Below are 22,070 nucleotides of genomic sequence, written 5' to 3'. Positions count from 1 at the left end.
CCAGTGAGACGACAGTGGTATGACTCCCCTGCCTATGGCTCTGTGGGTGTTCCTTTTTGGCCTACCATATCCTGTGTTCTTATGTGGGAAGCGGGACCAGAGACCCCGCAGGTTGCCTCGCAGGACAGCTGCCTTGCGTTTATTTGTTCCTGCCCCTAAAGAAGAGCAGATCGGGACCTTACTCCAGGTTAAGAGCAGTAATCGCATTTAACATAATACCAAAAAGAAGCATAACTCTTAACAAAATAAAACACAATTTTATTTTTTGTCCTGTCCCCGGATAAACACGCCAGCAAAGTCATGAATTTTCTGCACAGCTTTCAATCCTGCTCTCACCTTGAGCCATTGATCCTTACTTGTGTCAAGTGTGCTCCTGTGCCTTGTAAGCTACTGCAGACTGTAATAGGGAATCAGGGCATGGTTGGTCTCTCCTTTTCTCTCTGCTCATCTCCTCCCCTACTGGCTCCTGGCTGTTTAGCTTTCCCACCGAGGCTGAAGTGGGGAACAGGTAAAGGAGAGAGTCCTACTTGAACTTGTGCTATTGTGTGCTAGCTTTGAGCTCTCTGGATGTGCCAGATGCTTAGAGTTGATTCTTTCTTTCCTTGGGTGTTTTATTGGCTCTTCCCAGGATTCCTACTGAGCTTTTTTGCTCCTAATGCTTCTTTTTTCACAGTAGTAGTTTTTAGTGTTTTTTTTTGTTGTTGTTGTTGTTGTTCTTTCTGCAACTGGGTAGATCTGGGGAAATAATTCCAGTTACTTTCTTGTTAGGTTTCTTAGACTCCCCAGTCAACTCTCTGGGCAGACTCTAATTCTAATTCTGCTTTCCTCACCGAACAACCTCCAATGTGTAGTTGAATTCCCACACAGTCGCACTCTCCTGGCTCTGCCACCAAAGCATGTAGTTAGCCTTTTTCTTCCCCTCAAGATTTCCCAGAAAGAAGTTATAGCCCAGTCCATATTCTGTTTTAGATTTCTTTGATTTAACTCAGGCACAAATCAGCTGTCTCTACCAATAGTTTAGAATTCAAACGCCTTTCCTTCTGACAAATGTCCAGAAGTGTCAAATGGCAGGTTGTTCTTAGGTACTTGGTTTGCGTGGACAAGGCCCACATCTCAAAATAGTTCTGAATTCCTTCTACCCTTCGTCCTCTTCACTCAGGCCATCCTCTAATTTCCACCTTTCAGTAAGAGCTACATTCTACTTCTTTCTCCTTTCCCTTAGGCCCAGGCTTCTCCAGTTTTTATTAGGAGAAAATATGTATATATCCTACAAGCAAGATTTGTCACTGGTATTTAGATGTTTGTATTTCAGGTGAGATTGGTTCCTTGAAGCTTTGTTTCTGCTTTTGAGTTAAAAAGACAATGTTCTTTTTAACTTAAATAGAGAATGTTCTTCAGGGAATTAGAGAGAGAGAAAGAGAGAAAGAAAGAAGGAAATGTACAAAGAAAAACTAGATTTATATTTTGAGTTGTAACCTTGCTCCTCCTCTATTAAATTTGTGCGTCCTTCCCAAGAAAGTTACTTCTCATCTAGGGCCTTTTTCACCCCAAGAATGTCAGAGCAGCGCACTCTGGACTATGTTTCCCAAGGATAGGAATTTCTAAGTGCCTCCTTGCAAGCTAGTGAGCCGTGTGGGTGATACTCTTTCTCTTGATTCCCCAAACAAATGCACAAACCAAAACACACATGGATTAACCTGCCTTCTCTATCAGAAAAGGGTACAGTGACCTCTTTTACCGGGTGGAGTCCCTTCTAAAAGAATCAAGATCATTCACCTCTCTGACTCCCTCCCCACTTCTACTTATACAGATTTTTACTTCCAAAACCACAATTCATCTTTCTTTTTTTAAAAATGAAATATTTCAAACATACAAAATTTCATTGATTCTAAGGCACGCGTAATTTTTCAGCTCTTAACATCTCTGAGGTTGTAATATCTGTGAGGTACACCATAGTTTATTTCTTGCATTTTTTTCTTCTTTAATGGTGTATTAGCTGCATGTAAGATTTGATAATACACATTGCACAAAAGTGGATAGAATAGAATACATTTAATAATGATCCTCTAGATTTTACAATCATCAGCATCTCATTATATATATTTTACCTTTTTGAAATCTCTTATTACTCTGAAATGCCTCTATTTCAAATAAATATTTTAGAAATTTCACTGCATGTTAAATATACTTTCTTCTTTAAAAATATAAGTACGTTTTTTTACATAACAACACTATTACCACACCATCAAAATTTAAAAATATACATTAATATATTCTGATACAAAATTCATTTTCAGTTTTCCCCAATTGTCCTCAGAATAACTTTTTATATGTGGTTGGTTTGAATCAAACTTCAAAGAAAGTCTTTTATCTTGTTCATTGCCCCCCCTTCCCCCCCTTTCTTTTCTTTGCCATTGACATGAAGAAGCCACATCATTTGTCTTCTGGCTAATATTCAGGATTTATCTGATTGCCTCCTTAGAGCATGATTTAAATTATTTTTCTATACGCTAGGTTCCCTATGAATTATAAATTAGAGATAAAGTCTTGGTGATGTTCAGGTCCAATATTCTTGACAAGTGCATTTCAGAGCTGGTACTGTGTACTTGATATTGTATCACATCAGGAGAACACAGCTCCTGGTTGTACCACTTTTAGAGATGATCAACTATAGAATTGATTATTGTCTTTCCATATTGATCTGTTTTCATGGTCAATGAATGAAATTGACGATCAAATCTTTCCAAGGACATGAAAAGCATATTAATGTTCATCTCTTCTTTGGTTTTTGTTCTTCTTTTCAAACTATTTGTTTTTCACAAGTCAAGGTAATCCATCCACTTAATTAATGAGTAGTTTCTTCCACAGAATGATAGCTCTATATCAAAGGATTTCCTCCTTGAATAAAAAGACTGATTAGGATTCCTATGTACGTGTGTGGGTCATGGCGGTAAACAGGCTTCCATTTTAGTTCTTAGTAGGCAGACTGGGGTATGCTAACGTCAAAATGAGGCTGAGAGTAGAGCACGTTAGGATATTTCCTCCAAAGAAGAGGTGGTTTTCATTTTTTCCATATATAAGGAAGAAGAAAGACACAATTTTAGTCTGAAAAATGTAGATAAATTACCTCAATTCACATAACCAGACATTGTGTGGAAAGAAATTTAATCTCCTCTGAAATTACATAGACAGGACATTATTTGATCTCCTCTGGAATTTGCTGAATTCATAATAACTTTCTTAATTTCTCCTTTCTTAACTGAGAACTAGACAAAATACATTTCCTATTTTTAAAACTAAGAGCTAAATTTTTCCTTTCAGAAAAATCTCTAACTCTGATTAATTACTTGTCCTTGTTCATATTTTAGTAGTTTGAGTTAGAGAGGCACCCAGATTAATTATAATTCTATATGCATGGTCCCAAAAGCTTTATAAATAAAACTATAAATAAATAAATTTTCTGAAGAACGTAATGTTCTCCAAGATCTAGGGTAGGGGGAAGTGATACTAAAGTGATAACATGAAAGTGATAAAATTAGGTATGAAAATGCAAAATAGAATAATCAAGTGCTCTTTGAGGAAACCACATTTAAAAACTAAACATTTTGTTTTAAATGTGATTAACACAGGTACTATTGTAGCACTGGGGGCTGTTTAATCTTTTGTAAAGTTTCAATAAATTTCAGTGACATAAACACAAAATTTGGGTCAGAAGTTGATAACTGAATCAGCAAATACGTAGGAAATCTTAGTAGTTATTGATAGGAATGATCCATGCCGGGGTGCTTATGACAAGAACCTTAAAGTCAAGGTGCTGCCTAAGCATACGATGTTTCTGAGAGGAGGCAGGCTGCTAACTTGATATATTTTCAAATGGTTTTGGAGAGACACTGCAAACTTACATCTTCTATTAGAACAAATTACCAAACTAGAATGACTATTATATAGTATAATGGATGAAAGTTTTATTCTCAAAGTGTTTTAAGTCCTTTAAGTTTTCATGACAAAATTTTTTTGCATTGTGAAATAAGTTTGGGAAATATTGGGTTAAACAAGGTTAAACAGACCTCTTTCCCATAGACTTTACAGAGTTTTAAGTATGTTTTATACACTATGATTCCTCAAAAATGGAGTATAACTTGTGGTGGTTTTGAAAGTTATTTGATCATATTCTTCCAGATTTTCGTCTTAACATTGAATAGTAATTTTTTTGTTGTTGCATACTGGACATTGTGAGTGATACAGTGTAGAAACTCTGAATTCTGTCTCTTAAAGGTATTGAATTTTATGAACTTTCCTCCAACAGTGAATTAAATTACTGGCATATCAAATTCTTTTGAAAGATTGGCTTTAGACATTAGTGGGGTGGGTCTGTTTTTGTTTTTGTGCTTTGTCCTAGTTCAAATACTTTTAATCCTGGGATGCATAATAATATGTATTATTAAAGTGTGACTCCTCTGAAACATTTCACTGAAATTTTTCACTGAAAAGTTTCACTGAAAAATTTGAGAGGCTTACCAAGCCCCTCGAACTTGACAAGACATGAATTTACAACTGTATTTTCACAGAACTGTACTGTTTCTGATATCTCTTGGAGATTTCAGGCTTTCATGTGCTGCTTTCCTTGGTAACTTGACTCACACAATGTGTCCTTTGGGGTTATCCATGGATTTGAAGGGTATTTTATCCATATTTTGATGCTTGCAATTTGTAGATGCTTGCAACTTTTTTCCTGATTTTGCCCCTAAAGTTTGTAGCTCCTCTGGCAGTCCTGAACTCAGATCTCTGACTCAACAGTCCAATAAGACAAGACGATTTCTTCTTGAGATCCATCCCTTATGTGCCACACCAACTAGTTATAACCCCATTTTTAATAGTGCTCTTTGTGTTCTACTGAGCACACTTTAGTGACTGCTACCAAATAATACAATCAATGAATTTAACACCATCAAAAAATCTATACTAAGTAACATATTTTGTAGAGATAAAGTGAAAATTAATGCAAAGGAAAAATATATGTACCTGAGCTGAATATCACCAAATGTTAATATTTTGTTATATTTTCTTTTAGTATGTTTCTATACTCATAGCACTTTTAAATACATTGTTATAATTACATTATATGATGAGGGTAAAGGGGATCAAATATATGGTGATGGAAAGAGAACTGACTCTAGGTGGTGAACACACAATGTGATATATAGATGATGTATTATAGAATTGTACACCTGAAACCTATGTAACTTTACTAACAATTGTTGCCCTAATAAATTTTAAATACATCTGTATCTATATCTATCTAACTATCTATCTATCATCTATCTATCTATCTATCTATCTATCTATCTATCTATCTATCTATCTATCTATCTATCTATCTATCTATCTATCTATCTTGTAACCTGCCTTTCGCATTTAGAAATGCTATGAATAGTTTTCCATATGAAGCAGTAATTTTTTTAATGGATTTATAATATTTCATCAGGTTTATTTAACTATTCTCTACTGTTTAAATTAGTTTTTTTGTTTCTCCCTCTCAGTTTATATTTTTATAAATTCTGCAGGGACAATTTTGTTTATAAAGCCATTTTAAATGAAGTATTATTTCTGTAGCATATTTTCTGAGAAGTATAATTTCTAAGTCAAGGGAAATAAAGGACTAAAAGGGATATAAAAGACATATTTAGTACTAATAGTAACACTTTAAAATAGCAATATATATAAATAGTTTTTGACTGTGCCTTATTAAATTTGTATATTGGTATTTTATAAAAAGATGTTAATACAATAAGTAATCAAGTTGTTATATCTATTTGTATTTTTGTGATCACTAGTGAGTATGCACATTTTCAGATTTGTTTAATTTATAATTTCCCTTGTGTTAATTAATTTGTTATGACTTAAGTACTGTGGTCTTAGTATTATTCTCATTAATTTCTGTGAAGTTTTATAAGATTAATGTGATAACCTTAGTCATTTATAAATACAAGTAATTTTTCTAGTTTTTAATTGCTGGATCATATGTTTAAGTTATTAGAGTGATACATAATCAATTAAAAACAGCCCTAACTAGTCTAATCTTTCACTTGTACTACTTCCTCTTAATTTGTCTTTTTTTTCTTTGCTTACTTCTTGTCTCACTTGCTACGGGTCTCTACCTAGCCAAAGTAATAATTTTAAAACATAAACCACATCACATCATTCCCTGTTTAAAAACAGCCAATGGCTTCCCACCACATGCAGAGTCAAGTCAAAAGTCTTTACATACTTCCTAAGGACTTGTATGATCTCAAACTCATCTTCTGTAACTCTTCTGCTCATTCAATTTACTCAACCCCCACAAGCATTCTTACCTTTCCTGGAACATTTATCCACATTCCCTTGTATTTGATATTCTCTCAGATAAATCAACCTACCCCCAATATTCATATGGCTCAATCCCTTTACTCAGTTTTCCTTTTATGACAAATCCTGAGAGAAAATTTTTGTGATGGCATCTTTACATCACTCTTTATCCTAACTTCATTTTTTCAGTCATAGCACTTAGTCAAGAAACACACACACACACACACACACACACACACACACACACACACACACACTATCTTCCTCATTAGAACTGAAGCTTCAAGGTGGGGCTTTTTTTCTTCTTTCTTTTTTGAATACTGTATACATTGAATCTAGAATAATGTCCCTAACAAAGAAGAAGAAGAAGAAACTTAAAATATAAGGAAAAAATGCCCATAAATTGTGCAGTCATAATCTGTTACCATTTGAACATTATTTTCATTCTTTAAAATTTAAAGTAGATTTTATAGGTTTTACAGAATTTATGATTAATTTTTGAATTTTACTTTTAGGATAAGTATAAAGGTATTTAACTCTTTTCAACTTTTTACTGTATTCTATTCTAGAGAATCAAGTAGCTTATAGAAAGTAGCTTATAGAAAAATGCTATTCTATAAGCATTTTTGATGTCATTCTATAGTCTCCATAAGCATTTTTAAGGACTGAAGATTATTCTTCGGTTATACCAATATTACACTAAGATCACACTATTTTCATGAGCTCTTAGTTTAAATATTTTATTAATTAATAGATATTATCCTTTCCATATTTATTGGTAAAGTTTTAATTGCCATTTAAAATTATTGTAAAGCAAATTAACTTTTTTCTTTTTCTTTAATAATTTACATTTTGAAAGCCATTTTTTGAATGATCATGATTAAACTGTATTTGCATTGTATAAACTTTGCTCAAGTACAGTATATTGCCAGAGCTCATTTCTACTTTTTTCTTGACAGTTTTCCAGATATTTTCTAATATTACTACCTTTAAAGAAAATAAAATGTATATAATTTTTAATGCTGCTATTTTTTAGGTTGTTTAGTTTATTTCTCTATTATTCAGCTCAGCTAATTTATTTACAAATAATGAAAACATTTAGGTTTATGAACTTATCTTTGTTAAAATTCAATTAATTTTTATCTGTCTTTGCTTTTAAATATTGACTTACACTATATTGAAATTCCACCTTGATCTAATATTTATGTGAGAATACTTTTGAATATCTAAACAGTTGAAAAAAATTTTTTTCTCGGTGAAACTTCCCTTTTTTTCCATTATTTTTTTTTATTAGTTGCAGGTATACAAAATAATGCAATAGTTAGACATGTATCCCCTCCAAAGTGGTAATCCCCCTTCTCCAATCTGTTGCCCCTCTTACATAGTATATATCTTTTATAATTCCATTGACTCTATTCCCTATGCTATATTCCATATCTCATGACTATATATATATATATATATATATATATATATATATATATTTGTTAAATTATAGTTGACATACAATATTATTCAGCTTCAGCTTCAGGTGTACAGTGCATTAGTCAAGCATCTACTCCGTCCATGGAGGTGGTCTCCCGAAAATTTTTTAATTATTTAAAGTAATTTAATGTCAAGTTTTATTCAATTTTAATTAGAACTTGTACTCTGAATAAATTCTTTTCCTATTTTTAAAAGTTTTTCATGGAGCCAAATCTGACAATTTTTTAGGTTTCCCTTGGTATATCCTCTGTATTCTAGTACTATGTTGTTGGTTTTATTAAAGCTTAGTATTGTTATTGTTTAATGTGGTCTGTTTATTGTAAAGTAAAGCTTTATATCTTCTTGGTTATTTTCTCCTTTAAATTTTATATTTTCATATTAATAGTGGTTTATTTCTTATTTGTGTTTCTTGGACATACTTTCTTTGCTTTTATTTTTAACTTTACTATATCATTTTTGTCTAAACCACATAAGCAAATTATGTATTTTTTCCAAAATATAAAATTAAAAAATTACTTTTGATAGGAAAAAATAATTAATGTCATACATTTTTTGACTGCTGTGGTTTTAAAAATAAGCTTATTTTTATATTTAAAAATATATGACAATTAATATATATGATTATTAATATATATAATCATTAATATGTATGAGATGTTATATATAATATGTTATACATATAAATATATATATGTTTCAGCATGTAATTCAACTAATGCTTGCTAATATTCAAATGAGAGAAATAAGTGCGATACCTATTTATGAAAGATGAGGGAGAATATTTGTTTTACTAATCAATTTACCTGGTTAAAAAATCTAAGGTTGCAATCTCCAGAATAAAAAAAATACATGTTTAAAAATATGTATAATCTCACTGTTCCATCTATTATGATCACATTTTCAATAGTTATTTAGACATCTCCCTATGCATTCAATTATTTCATTGGTCACAAAAGCCAACCTTATTTTTCACACTTTTGATTCATTTATTTGGATTCATCTTGGTTATCTGGCTCCTTTATTTGAATAAATTTTTTAGGAATAATACACATAAGTAATGTATTTTTTTCTAGACCCTGCATATGTAAAAAATTATTTCTTTTAACTCTCTTTAGAGCAACAATTTGATTGAGTAAAGAATTCTGAGTTATGGCCTCTTTCTCTTCATACACTTCACATATTGCACTACTTGTCTCTGACATTTTGGTTGTGGACAAGAAGTCTAAGATTTTCTTTGTAAGTTAATCAGCTATTTAAAAAAATACTTCTACTTATATATTATTTAATTTCTTAAAATTTTTATCCTTCTATTATTTTCCACTGAATTTGGGGTTATTTTCAAGATTACTAACTACTTTTTTCTCTGCTGTGACATTATATATTTCTTGACTGTAATGTGAATTTATATCAAAACACTCCATTTCTTTTTTGATACAATCTCTTCTCCCTTAAATTTGGTTATGATCACAACCAAGATAAATATTAATTTTGAATATGATAACTAATATTGAATCTGTAATAATGAGCTATATCTTTATATGTGTTATCAAATGGAACCTTAAGAGGCATTCCATAATGTAGGTTCTTTTAACCCCATTAGAGATGAGGACACAAAGGCTAAGAAATTCATTCATTCATTCAAAGTCACACAATTAGCAATGTGATAAGGTGGTCAAATTCAAATTCATTGTTCATCAGTCTAAATTCTTCACAACAGGGCTTAACTGCCATCTAAAATGTTCTTATGTATTTTGTCATAAATTCAATCCAAAGAAAGAATTTTCCTTTGATTTCTGTCCTCTGCTACAGAAACATTTATAGATCTGAAAAATGTTTTTCTTCTGTGTAGTCTTTTGGCCATGCGGAAAACTCTTAGCAGGTCTGGACATAGCAAACAGTAAGGTTCTCTGAATCACTTAGCTTCTTCATAGTTTATGTCTGGAAGAATAACAATCTTTAAGGTTGAAGAGAAAGATGATACCGAGTTTTTAATACTTATCATGTAATCAGATCATGTTAGTTCCACTTTTGGAGATAAACCATAACCTCATAATCTAGGCTGACAGTTCCTAAACGCAGTGTGGTGAAACCCCTAATGGTTACCCACAGTGATCCAAACCTTTGTATAATCTCTTCCCCTTGATTTTGGGTGGAGTCCATAACTTTCTTCTAACTTGTTTTATATAACATATGGCAAAGGTGATAGCATGTCTCTTCTGTGACTGTGTTTTGTTGTATAAGATGCTGTCTTACCAGACTTGAAAAGGAGATTCTCCTACTGGCCTGAAGAAGGAGATAACGATGTTGTGAACTACATATGAAGAGAGCCTCATGTTGGGGAACTTGTGGGGTTCCCACAGAGTGACCTGCAGCCTCTAGCCAGCAAAACGTTGGGGATCTCAGTAGAGACAGCTGCACAGAAATAAATTCTGCCAACAATCTGAATGAACTTGGAAGAAAATTCTTTCCTACTTGAGCCTCCAGATGAGAATGAAGCCCAGCCAACTACTTAAGTACAGACCGTGAGACCCTGAGCCTCAGTCTTAGATGACTGTGAGATCCAGAGAAGCCATGACTAGACTCCTGCCGTGTAAACTGTGAGAGAATAATGTGTTTCCATAAGCTACTACACTTACAGTTATTTGTTAGACAGCATAGAAAACACATAGTTATTTACCAAATTAACCTAGAGGAGATTGTTAAAAATATATATTCTGGTGCATTTTTTTTTGTTGTTGTTATTTAGCTTTTAAACTTAATCAAGATCTAAAAGTAGGACCATGTTTGAATATATATATTTTTTTATAATTGCTTGAGAATAATACTTAGAAGCACGTTTGAAAGTCATTAGTACTTTAGAGACTACAAAGAAGAAAGTCTCTTTTAGTGAATCACTGTTGGAGTATGGGCCTAGGGAAAATCCCAAGTACATTCATGTAAATGGCTTAAATCTGAGTTTCTACCTGTGGGGCAAATACATCTAAAGGGATATCCTTTTGATTCAGTTCAGGTCTCTTGAGAAGTAGAAGCCAAGATAGGACTGTCAGTCTGAGAGATTTGTTGAGGGAAATGCCTGCAAATCATAAAAGAGATGGGAGCAGGAATAGGCCATTAGAGGCTTCAGACAGTGATGCAGTTCTGATAGCAGGGAAACAAAAAGGAAAGCAAGGCTTGGGCTCCTGCTACCCTCTCAGACTTGAGCCCAGTACTAAGAAGGTTTCAGCCATGTGAATCCTCAAGCAAAAGTTGTTTATTCAGGCAGGAAGTGTCCAGCTAGTATCACCCCCATGCTCAGTTTTTGGCTGGGAGCAACCTGAGGAAGAATGGCTTCCGTGTTCATGTCTAAGTGGATGCAGTATGTAACAGTGGGACTGTCAGTCAGCTCTTATCCTGAGAGTAGTGAATCTTAAAAAGATATCTGAGAGACACACCTTCATGGCTACATTTTTTTTTTTAAGCAAGAATGTCTTTTCTTTGTTTTTTAAACATTTTTTTTTAACTTTTAAAATTTATTTTAAGTGTGTTTTTCCAGGACCCATCAGCTCCAAGTCAAGTAGTTGTTTCAATCTAATTGTGGAGGGCACAGCTCACAGTGGCCCATGAGGAATTCAAACTGGCAGCCCTGTGTTACCAGCATCGCATTCTAACCAACTGAGCTAATAAGCAGCCCCCGTGGCCACATCTATAATTATACTCTGTCATCCCCTTTTTAGATGTATGTAGCCCAATTTACCTAAATTATGATTTCTCTTCTTTGCCTAATATCTGGCTGAGAAACACGACTTTTCTTTCTAGTGAAAGATTAAAATGATTATTCACACTGTTCAAGTAAAATCACCAAATTTATCCAGAGAGAAAGTTTTATTAGTTCAGATATTGAATGTCTCCACAATTCAGTAAGATTAGAACATTTGTGTAGAAGAATTGACACACATTTGAATTGATAAGTTTATGACATAGTTATCAATCATTTAAGTTAGTTCACATCTATTAAAACAGGTTCTGTCACCTCCGTACTGGCAGTGTTTTGTTTGGTTCCCACTACACCATTTGAGTCCTTACCTTTTCTTTCCCCCACTGTTTTCTTCATCTCTTTATTCAAGTTGTTTTTGCATGTTTCTCAAGTAAAATCATGAAATTAGAACAGAACTCTTTAGTAATTCCAAGAGACGCATTTATTCCATAGTAGGACCAAGTTTTACTTTCAGATGAAATTACACTAACAGAATTTTTAAATAGAATTTTATTCTCATGAATAGACTTTTTATTTTTTCTATATTACTTTCATAATAATTCCTTAATTTACTCTTCATTCAGCATGGTATCAAATGCCTTGAAGTTACCAAATTCATTAGTGTACACAAGACATTTTTGGAATCAAAGAACTTGAAATCCAGTTAAATAAGATGACACATTATAACGTGTGGCGAATAGTGATAAGTTTAAAAACTGAGGAATAGAAAGTGTTAAAGAAATTCAAATGAAGATTTCCCCTTATTCTGGGGAAATCAAGGACAGCATCAGAAGTTGATGATTGAACTATGCCTTTTAAAAAGGCCTATATTTGGGATATAAGAAATGGAGGGTGGGCTAGGATGTGTAGAATCTGCAATACAGGAGAGAAGAAACTTAGCTGATAAGGAATCATTTCCATTATTGAGAGATCTCTATTCTCCTTTTAATGTCCCCATTTAGATGTTCAGGTAGCCAGTTAGTAGAGTAGTAGCTACTCTGAGACTTTGCAATCTTGGTAAACACTGTATTCAAGTCCAATCCCCTAGAGCAGCACAGTATGTTTAATTGAAGATATGGTAATTCTAGGTTATTTTGCTGCAGACTTTAAGAGATTTTAAAAGGCAGAACCCATTAACAGTAGTTGCATTATATTCTAGAAAAAAATACATAGAGGCTTTATGAGACATATTGCCCCTTAGGCGGAGCTAAATTGCTCTTTGATGGCACAAGTGAGGGCGATTATTTGGAGCTTCCAGGACTCCATTTTAGAACAATTTTGAACTGAATGCCTCAACTAATTCTATGTGCTATTTGAGCTTTGCTGGAGGGACACGTTTGCAAATGAGAACATAGAGAATGCTCTGTATTCTATGGTTTTGAAAAAGCTTAGATTGATGGTGTCTTTTTAACATGTTAATTTCTCTGCCAACTGTGCCTTTTCAGGATGGCTGTTAAAGTTGTCTGCATCATAAATGTGCTATTTCCTGGAATATTTCTTTATTACTTCATCTTTGTATGAAACCACTTGCCTTAGAGAAATTTTGTGCATCTCTGTTTTGTTGTTTATAAAGTTCCTATGGTACAACTTTTATTTGATTCATCTTTGATAGTTCAGCTTGTCTGGAATGAAATAGGTACCCAAAACACTTTCTTTACCACACCTTCCATCATTATATATCAATGAAACATAAACTGCAATGGGATGACTCTTGAACATATGTATTATAAAAGATGAGGAACTCTCAAAGTGTTTTCCAACTTTTTCTAAGCGTTTCCTGTAGTACTGACTCACACAAGTTCAGGATCTAATTTTTTAGGTTCTTTCATATCAGTATCCTTGTAGTGTAGATAAATAACTCCACTTTTATAAATGACCTTTGTGAGATTTTCATTTTAATGGGATCAGATCTCTATGATATGTATATCACTGCTACAACCATGGAGGAAGTATTCAGTGTGCCTAATTCCTTACTAATTACCCACAGCATACGAAAGAAAAATGTGTTATAATTTTTAATCAATTTTATTATGGTAGAATTTATCTGTAATAAATGTCCCATTCTAAATGTATAGTTAGGTAACTTTTGATAAACACAGAGGGTGCCAAAAAATGTATGCACATTTTAAGAAAGGAAAAAAACTTAAAATTACACTGATGGTATCCCTTTGAGCACCTCTTGTAATAGCAAAAGTCAAATGTGACTTGTATTCACCTTTTGTTATTGGTGTATACTGAGTATTACAATTTTAATAGTTTTTTCCTTTCTTAAAATGTGTATACATTTTTTTTGCACCCTCTGTATTTCCCCTCATGTAACCACCACCCACCCCAGTCAACATATAGAACATTTATGTCACCCAGAATTTTTCCTTGGGCCCTTTGTTGGTAATCCCTCCCACTCTTGCTTCAGGTAAACATTAGTCTTCTTTCTGTCACTATGCAAAAGTTTTGCCTGGTCAAGGGCTTCAAATAAATAGAATCAAACAGTATACACACTTTTGGTCTAGCTGCTTAAATCCAGTATAAAGGTTTTGTGATTCATCCCATTTCTTACATATATGCACAATTTATTCCTTCTGATGTCTGAGAATTATCTTGTCTACGGCTATTTTAGGAAACATTCATGTGTTGATGAACATTTAGATTATCATCACTTTTTTTTTTCTTTCACAGAATGTGCAAGATTTTGTGTAGGTTATATATTCCAATTTCTTTGGGGTAACCATTTTGTCATGAAATTGCTAGGTCATATGGTAGATCTATGTGTACTTTCATAAGAAGCTGCTAAATTAGTGTTAAAAGTAGAAATGCTGTTTTGTATTTCCACCACAGATGAATGGGAATTCCACTTATCCCATTTACTTTTTGGCATTAGATGTTTTCAGTTTTTAATTTTAGCCATTCTTATTTATGTGTGGTATTATCATATTATAGATTTAATTTGCTTGTCTCTGATGAATAAAGATGTTTTTAACCCACTATACCTCTCATTTCAATAGGTAGTTCATATTAAATATTAATGTTCTGAATGAGATATTATACATCATTTTATAAGTATGGATTTTTAAAATCCAGAATGTTTTTTACACATAGGACATATTTCAATTAGGGTGCTAAATTGTCATCATAACTTTTTATATTTCTATTTTGTTGTGATCAGACTACTTAAACATGAGGTGTACCTTCTTAACAAACTTTTTAAGTTTATAATACAGTGTTGTTAACTACAGGTGCAATATAGTACGGCAGATCTCTGGAAATTATTTACCTTGCATAACTGAAACTTTACGCTTGTTGATTACTAACTCCCTATCTCCCAGGACCTGGAAAGCACCATTCCAGTCTTTGATTCTATTAATTTGACTATTTTAGTGGAATCATGCAGTATTTATCTTTCTGTGACTGGTTTATTGCATTTAGCCCAATGTCCTCAAGTTTCATCCCTGTTTTTGGCATATGGCCAAGCAATATATATACATATAAAACACCTCCTTGTTATCCATTCATCCATCAATGGATGAGCTGGGTAGGCTGCCTCCACATCTTGACTATTGTAAACAATGCAGGAATGAACATATGGATGCACACATCCCTTCAAAGTAGCTTTTTTGTGTTTCCACGGGTAAATACCCAGAAGTAGGATGACTGGGTCTTTGTCTTTTGTTATAAAGTCTATTCTGTCTGGTATGAGTATTGCTACCCCAGATTTTCTTTTTTTATTTTCATGAAATATCTTTTTGCATCCTTTACTTTCAGTCTCTGTGTGTCTTTCAATCTAAAGTTAGTCTCCTGTAAACAACATATGTAAGGGTCATGTTTTCTTTTCAATTCAGCCATCCTATCTTTTTATTTGAGCATTTAATCCATTTACATGTAAAGTAATTGTTGATAGATATATAAATATTGACATTTCATTATTCATATTTTTGACTTTTTGTTTTGTTTTATTTTTGTCTTAAAGAACTCCCTGTAATATTCCTGTAATGCTGGTTTGGTGGTGATGAACTGCTTTAACTTTTCTTCTCTGGGAAGCTCTTCATTTGTCCTTTGCTTCTAAATAATAGCTTTGCTGGACAGAACAGTATTGTTTGTAGGTCCCTGCTTTTCATCACTTTGAAAATTTTCTTGACAATATCTTCTCACCTGCGGAGTTTCTGTTGAGAAATCAACTGACAATCTTATGGGAGCTCCTTTGTAGATAACTAACTGCTTTTCTCTTGCTACATTTAAGATTCTCTTTGTCTCTAACCTTTGGCATTTTAATTATGATATGTCTTGGTGTAAGCCTCTTTGGGGTCTTTTGTTTGGGACTCTCTGCGATTCCTGGGTTTGCATATTTATTTCCTTCATAAGGTTAGGGAATCATTATTTTTTCAAATAGGTTCTCAATCCCTTGCTCTCTTTTCTCCTTCTGGTACCCCTATGATGTGAATGTTGGTATGCTTGATGTTGTCCCAGAGGCCCCTTAGACTATCTTCATATTTTAGATTTTTTTTTTCTTTTTGCTGTTCTGATTGGGTGTTTTCTGCGACCTTATCTTCAATTCAATTCAATTCTCTGCTTCATATAATCTACTGTTGCTTCCCTCTAATATATTCTTCATTTCAGTTATTATAGTCTTTATTTCTGAATGGTAATTTTTAAATGTTTTTTATCTCCATTTTTATGCTTCATATCTCGTTGTTGAAGTTCTTCCTGAGATCATTGAATATCCTTATAACCAATATTTTGAACTCTGTTTCTGTCTCCATTTTGTTTATTTTTTTCCTGGAGTTTTGTCTTTTTTAATTTTAATTCTTACATGTTTCTTTGTCTCCTCATTTTGGCTGCCTCCCGGTCTTTGTTTCTATGTATAGGTAGGCCTGCTATGTCTCCCAGTCTTAGTAGAGTGGCTTTATATAGGTGGTGTCCTGTGGGACCCAGTGGCACAGTCTGCTTGATCACCTGAGCTGAGATCTCAAGATGCATCTGTTTTGCGGGTTGTATGTGCCCTCTTATTGTAGTTGAGCTTTGGTTGCTGTTTACAGGTCAATGGGAAGGATTGACCCTCTCTGGCTGATAAGTTGTGAGGACTGGCTGTGACTACAGTGGAGGAGCTGTTGTGTAGCAGCTGACCTTCCAGAGCAGGATTCTGATGCTTTAGCAGGGCTCAGGTGCTGGCCCAGTCTTCCCTTTGAGTGCTTTGTCCTTGTAGGTGGCCAGGTGATGCTCTGACTTGGTTGAAAGCTGGCCACCACGTGTGCCAGCCCTGAGGACTCAGGGGGAGGACAGCCTGCTATAGGCCAAATTTAGCCACAGCCTGTGCTCAGCCCGGGGCCACCTGTCATGAGCAACAAAGCAATGCACAGATGGCCGCCACTTGCACTGGGCTTGGATGTGCCTCAACAGGCGAAGCCTCTAATGGAGGCCAGCTCCCCCTAGTGCCTGATCTGGGGCTGTTCTGCAAGAGGTACGGGGCACCTTGAAGGCAGATTCTTCTTGTTTGGATTTTGTGACTCTTTGAGAGATTTTTGGAGTCTGTTGCATGAGCCAAGACAGTCCATTTGTATGAAAAAGACACTGGTAGCGGCTTCGGTGGGTCCAAAGTTGGGTGGGAAAGCATCACAGGGATTCATGTCCAATGCATAATGTTATCCAGTCAGACATGGTGGCTGACTGTGCATGAAATCATTGTCAAGACCAATATCATGAAGCTTTTTCACTATGTGTTTTAGGAATTTTATAGTTTCATGTCTTACATTGAGGTTTTTAATCTATTTTGAGTTTAGTTTTATATATGAGGTAAAATAACTTTCCAATTTCATTCTTTTACATGTGAGTATCCAGTTTTCCCAACATCAGTTGTCAAAGAGACTATCCTATTCCCATTGTATATTCTTGGCTCCTTTATGAAAGATTTGTTAAATGTATATGTGTGGATTTTTTTCTAGGTTCTCCTATTCTATTCCATTCCATTCCATTCCATTCCATTCCATTCTCTGTCTTTATGCCAGTACCATACATTTCATTATTGTAGCTTTGAAGTATATATTGAAATCAGGAAGTATCATGCTTCCAGCTTTGTTCTTCTTTCTCAAGATTAACTTTACTACTTTTATTTTGTAGTTGCTTATAAATTGTATAATTGTTTTTTTCTATTTCAATGACATTAGGGTTTCGACAGGGATTGCATTGAATCTATAGGCAATTTGGGGTAGTATTGATATATAATGCATGTCTTGAACATACTTTGCTAAATGTATTCCTAAGTATTCGTACATTTTTTTCAATATAAATTTCTAATTTAAAATAGTTTTAGATTCAGAAAAGTTGCAAAAATAGTACTAAATAATTTACTTATGCCTGTCATGCAACTTCCTGTAATGATATTTACTCTGTAAGGTAGTATACTGGAAAGGAGGCAGTAGCATAGAGAGAAGCTTTGAAGATCTGTACAGTGTCTCCACCTTGAGTATTGAGTGGATTTCCAATCAGCACATGTGTATGGGGAAACTATGTAAGGGTGGGAAAAGAACTACTCAAAAGCATATAAGAGAAAAATCACTGAAGATAGCAAGGACTAGGAATATTGCCTCTTTCTACTAGCCACAACATATATGCTCATTATCCATAGAGGGAATAAAGTAGAGAAATCAGTAGAATGCTACCTCAGAAAAGGGATAATTAAACTGAATGATGCAGTGATGTCACCTAACAAAACATGAAAGCAAGACCACAAAAGATCAATTTTTTCCCCAAAAAAACTAAAAACACTTCAGAACAAAACATAAGTTTGTATAGGAATATGAAATTATCTAGCACTTAATATTATACAATTTACAATATCTGGAATCCAATAAAAAATTTTACCAGACATGAAGAGAAGCAAGAAAATGTTACCCGTTGCATGGAGAAAAATCAACCAACACTCAGCCCAAACTGACACAAGTAATAGAACTTGGAGCCAAAAACACTAAAAGAGTTGTTATAATTGTATTTCACATGTTTAAAAAGCAAGAGAAAATATTGACATATTCAGTAAAGACATGGAAGATATATTTTTTAGAAAATCTAAATTGAACATCTAGAGATAAAAACTGCAATGTTTAAGATTAAAAATAGCCTGGATGAGAGTAATGGCATGTGCAATAAAGTGTTGAAGGATAGCTGGATATAAATCTTTGGTTCATAGATTTTTCCATTGATTTTTTTCAATGCTGCTCCAGAATTTCTGCTTCTGAGAAGATGGAAGAGAGTACTTTCCCCTATTACTCCTGCTAGTATAACTGAAAATCCTGAATATCATATATAAAATAAACGTTTCAAGACACTGATGGATGAAAAGAAGAAGCCAGAATAACCAGGAAACTTGCAACTCTAGAAATGACATGGTGGTGCGTTCCTTGTGTTTTCCTGTTGCCTCATATATCCTAGAAGTCAGCAACTCAAAACTGCCAATGCTTGCTGATGGAAAAAGTCATTCCAAAAGTCTTCTTTCTTTAGCAAAAGCATAAGGAAAGGAGAAATCTAGCAAGGCAGAACACTTTCTAGTCAATAACCACTCTCCTTCAGTTAAACATCACAGCAAAAAATGTGGCCACTCCCCAACCCCACCTATAAATGCCAAGTAAGAAGCCTAGACATCCGCCCTCACAAGGCTGCAACAAAGGACAACAATTCCTTCCTCCTGATGGAATGGTGACTGAGGTGGCCAATAGGAACCCAGGACTTTCATCCTGCCTAGCATTAAAGGGGCCTACCCAACCCAGGTGTCAGTAGAGACCATAAGGGAGCCAGAAATTTGACCTCACCTACCAGTAGTAAAGCACTCCACCTACCTTATTCCCAATGGGGAGGTGGAGGTGGAGGTATGGTAGACAACCAGGACTTTCTTCACTGCCCAGGATTCAGGAGGACACTTTCCACTCTGCAGTGTCAGGGAGGCCATGGAGGAAACAGTGATGAGGCACTCCTACACTGCCCAGCCAGGGAGGTATCAATGAAGGCCTACTGAGTACTCTAAACTCCCACCTGCAGCTACAATGATGAGGAGCCCACTCCACAGTGGTTGTGAAAAGAGGCTGAGTAGGGAACCTTGATTTCTACCACTACCTGGCAGTAATAAAACCAAGTACTTTCCCCTCCCCTCTGGATGTAGTGTCAGAAGAGGCCAGCTAAAATAGATAGTTTAAGTAAAGACCAGGATCTCATAACATTCACAGTATCCATGTTTCCAATGAAAATTATTCATAATACTGAGAAACTAAAAGATCTCACCCTGAGTGAAAAAGACAACGGAGAGGTGTCAACACTTAGATCACAGAAATAATAGACTTACCAGACAGAGAATTAAAAGCAGTCATTATAAATAATGCTTCAATGAGAAATTACGAAATGTGTGAAACACATGAAACAATTGCATCTCCATAGAAAAATAGAAAGTTTTAGCAACAAAATAGAAAACATAAAGAAGAACCAAATGCTATGAAAACACATAGGATCTCTCTGTATTGTGGTTTACAATTACAAGTGAATCTACAAAATTAAAATTCTCGTTAAAAAAGAAGACATGGTACTGTACCCCCTTGAAAAATTAGTTTTATAGAATGACACATTTATAGAAAAGGGCAAAAAAATATAAAGACCAACCACACCAAGTGTTGGAGAGAATGTGGTACAACCATTTTGGAAAATAGTTGGGCAGTTTCTTGAAAAGTTAAACATCCATCTATCATCATACTTGTATGTCCCAGCCCTTCCCCTCTTGGTTATTTACCTGAGAAGTAAAGCATATGCCCATGCAAAGATTTGTACAGGAATTTTCAGAGTAACTTCATTTTTAATAGTCAAAAGGGAAACAAACAAAGTGTCCATCAAAAGATGATTTATAAACATTTGTGGGATACCTATACAATATATATGTACAACTCAGCAACCAAAAGGAATAAACTATTGATACAGGAAACCGTAGTGGATGAATCTCAAAATAATTATGATTAATAAATGAAATCAGACAAAAAAGAGTACATATTATATGATTCTGTTAATATAAACTACAAAGAGTGACAGAGAGGAGGTCAGTGGTTGTTTGCTAATGATACAAAGGTTTGGAGAACTGCTATGGACAGTGATGGATATGTTTGTCATCTTGTTTGTGGTAATGGTTTCATAGGTGTACACATATGTCAAAATTATCAAATTGTATTCTTTAAATATATGTATTTTTCATCAATTTGACCCCAATAAAGTTGTTAAAAATGTTTTTAAAATGTCTGCTCCATTGTTGACTTCCTTTATATGTTGGCTTTATACATTCTGGTGCAAATCATTTTTTGCTTTTGTAATTTATATTACTAGAGGCTTTGAAGATTTTATCTTTGTCTTTGAACTATAATTGTTTTATTAGGTTATGTTTCAGAGACAATTATTCTGGGTTAGTTTTGCTAGATACTTTGTGAGCCATTTCAATGTGCAATTTGAAGTCTTTTTCTATTCCTGGTTGGAATCAGAATTTTAAAGATTATTTTGGTCCATTGTTTTATTTTTTCTTCACCAGGACTTTTAATAATATAAAAATCATTTTTTTGCCTATCTTCCATTTCCATTTCCATTATTTTGATTTTTATTCATTACTGTTATTTTCTTGTTTTTTTTTTTTTATTGAATTTTCATCTGAGCCTATTTTCATCCTTCCTGAACTTTAATCTCTTTTCTTGTCTCAAGTGTGTGCTAGCATTACATTCCTTTTTGCTGCACTGGTTTCTGGTAAATGCTTGCAGGCAAAAACCCAGAAAATTGTGAGGCTCAATTGTTTATTTTTCTTCTCCCATGGTAGCACACTTCTGTGCTTTCTCTATACAATATCTGAAGTAAGTTATCTAATATATTTTGTCCAGTTTCTCCATTGGTTTTGATGGGAGTGCAATGACAATGTCTTTATGTGATGATGAAAATAGACTTTTGTGAATAAATTTTCCAACTGGCTTATTAATTATTTTCTAATACATTTTTTGGTGATTTTGGTACTTTTGATGTTACTTCTTTATTGGTAATTGAGGATGTATCCCCTATATAGGCATATTTATTACTCTAAATATTATATGTTCTAACATTCTAATGCATAATATAACACTACCTCTGCTATAGAGCATAGATTCAATTAGAAAACAAAAAGGATGTAATAAAAGTATAAATCTCTATTTCTGGTTTACACTTACGGCGTAGAAAGCTGAAAAGTGTTGCTTTCACCATTAAAACAGAAAATCAGGGAAAGCTGCCAAACAACAACTTTTCTTGCAGTTATCTGAAAGCTGAGGTTACAAGTCAATCATTTAACCTAGAATATAAGAAAAGACAGACTCTTCAAAGGAGACATGTGTCAAAGCAAAAATTTCACTGCATAAAGTTAAACAGGCAAGAAAGACTTTAATTAAGGCTATGGCAATAGATGAGAGAGGCCAGAACTCAGTCTGAACTTCACTCCAGGGGAAAAAAAGGGCCAAAGGGGTTTTTTTGTACTGAGTTA

Source organism: Rhinolophus hipposideros, assembly GCF_964194185.1.
Source record: "Rhinolophus hipposideros genome assembly, chromosome: 2".
In the NCBI taxonomy this organism is placed as follows: Eukaryota; Metazoa; Chordata; class Mammalia; order Chiroptera; family Rhinolophidae; genus Rhinolophus; species Rhinolophus hipposideros.
Note: the sequence above shows the minus strand (reverse complement) of the source record.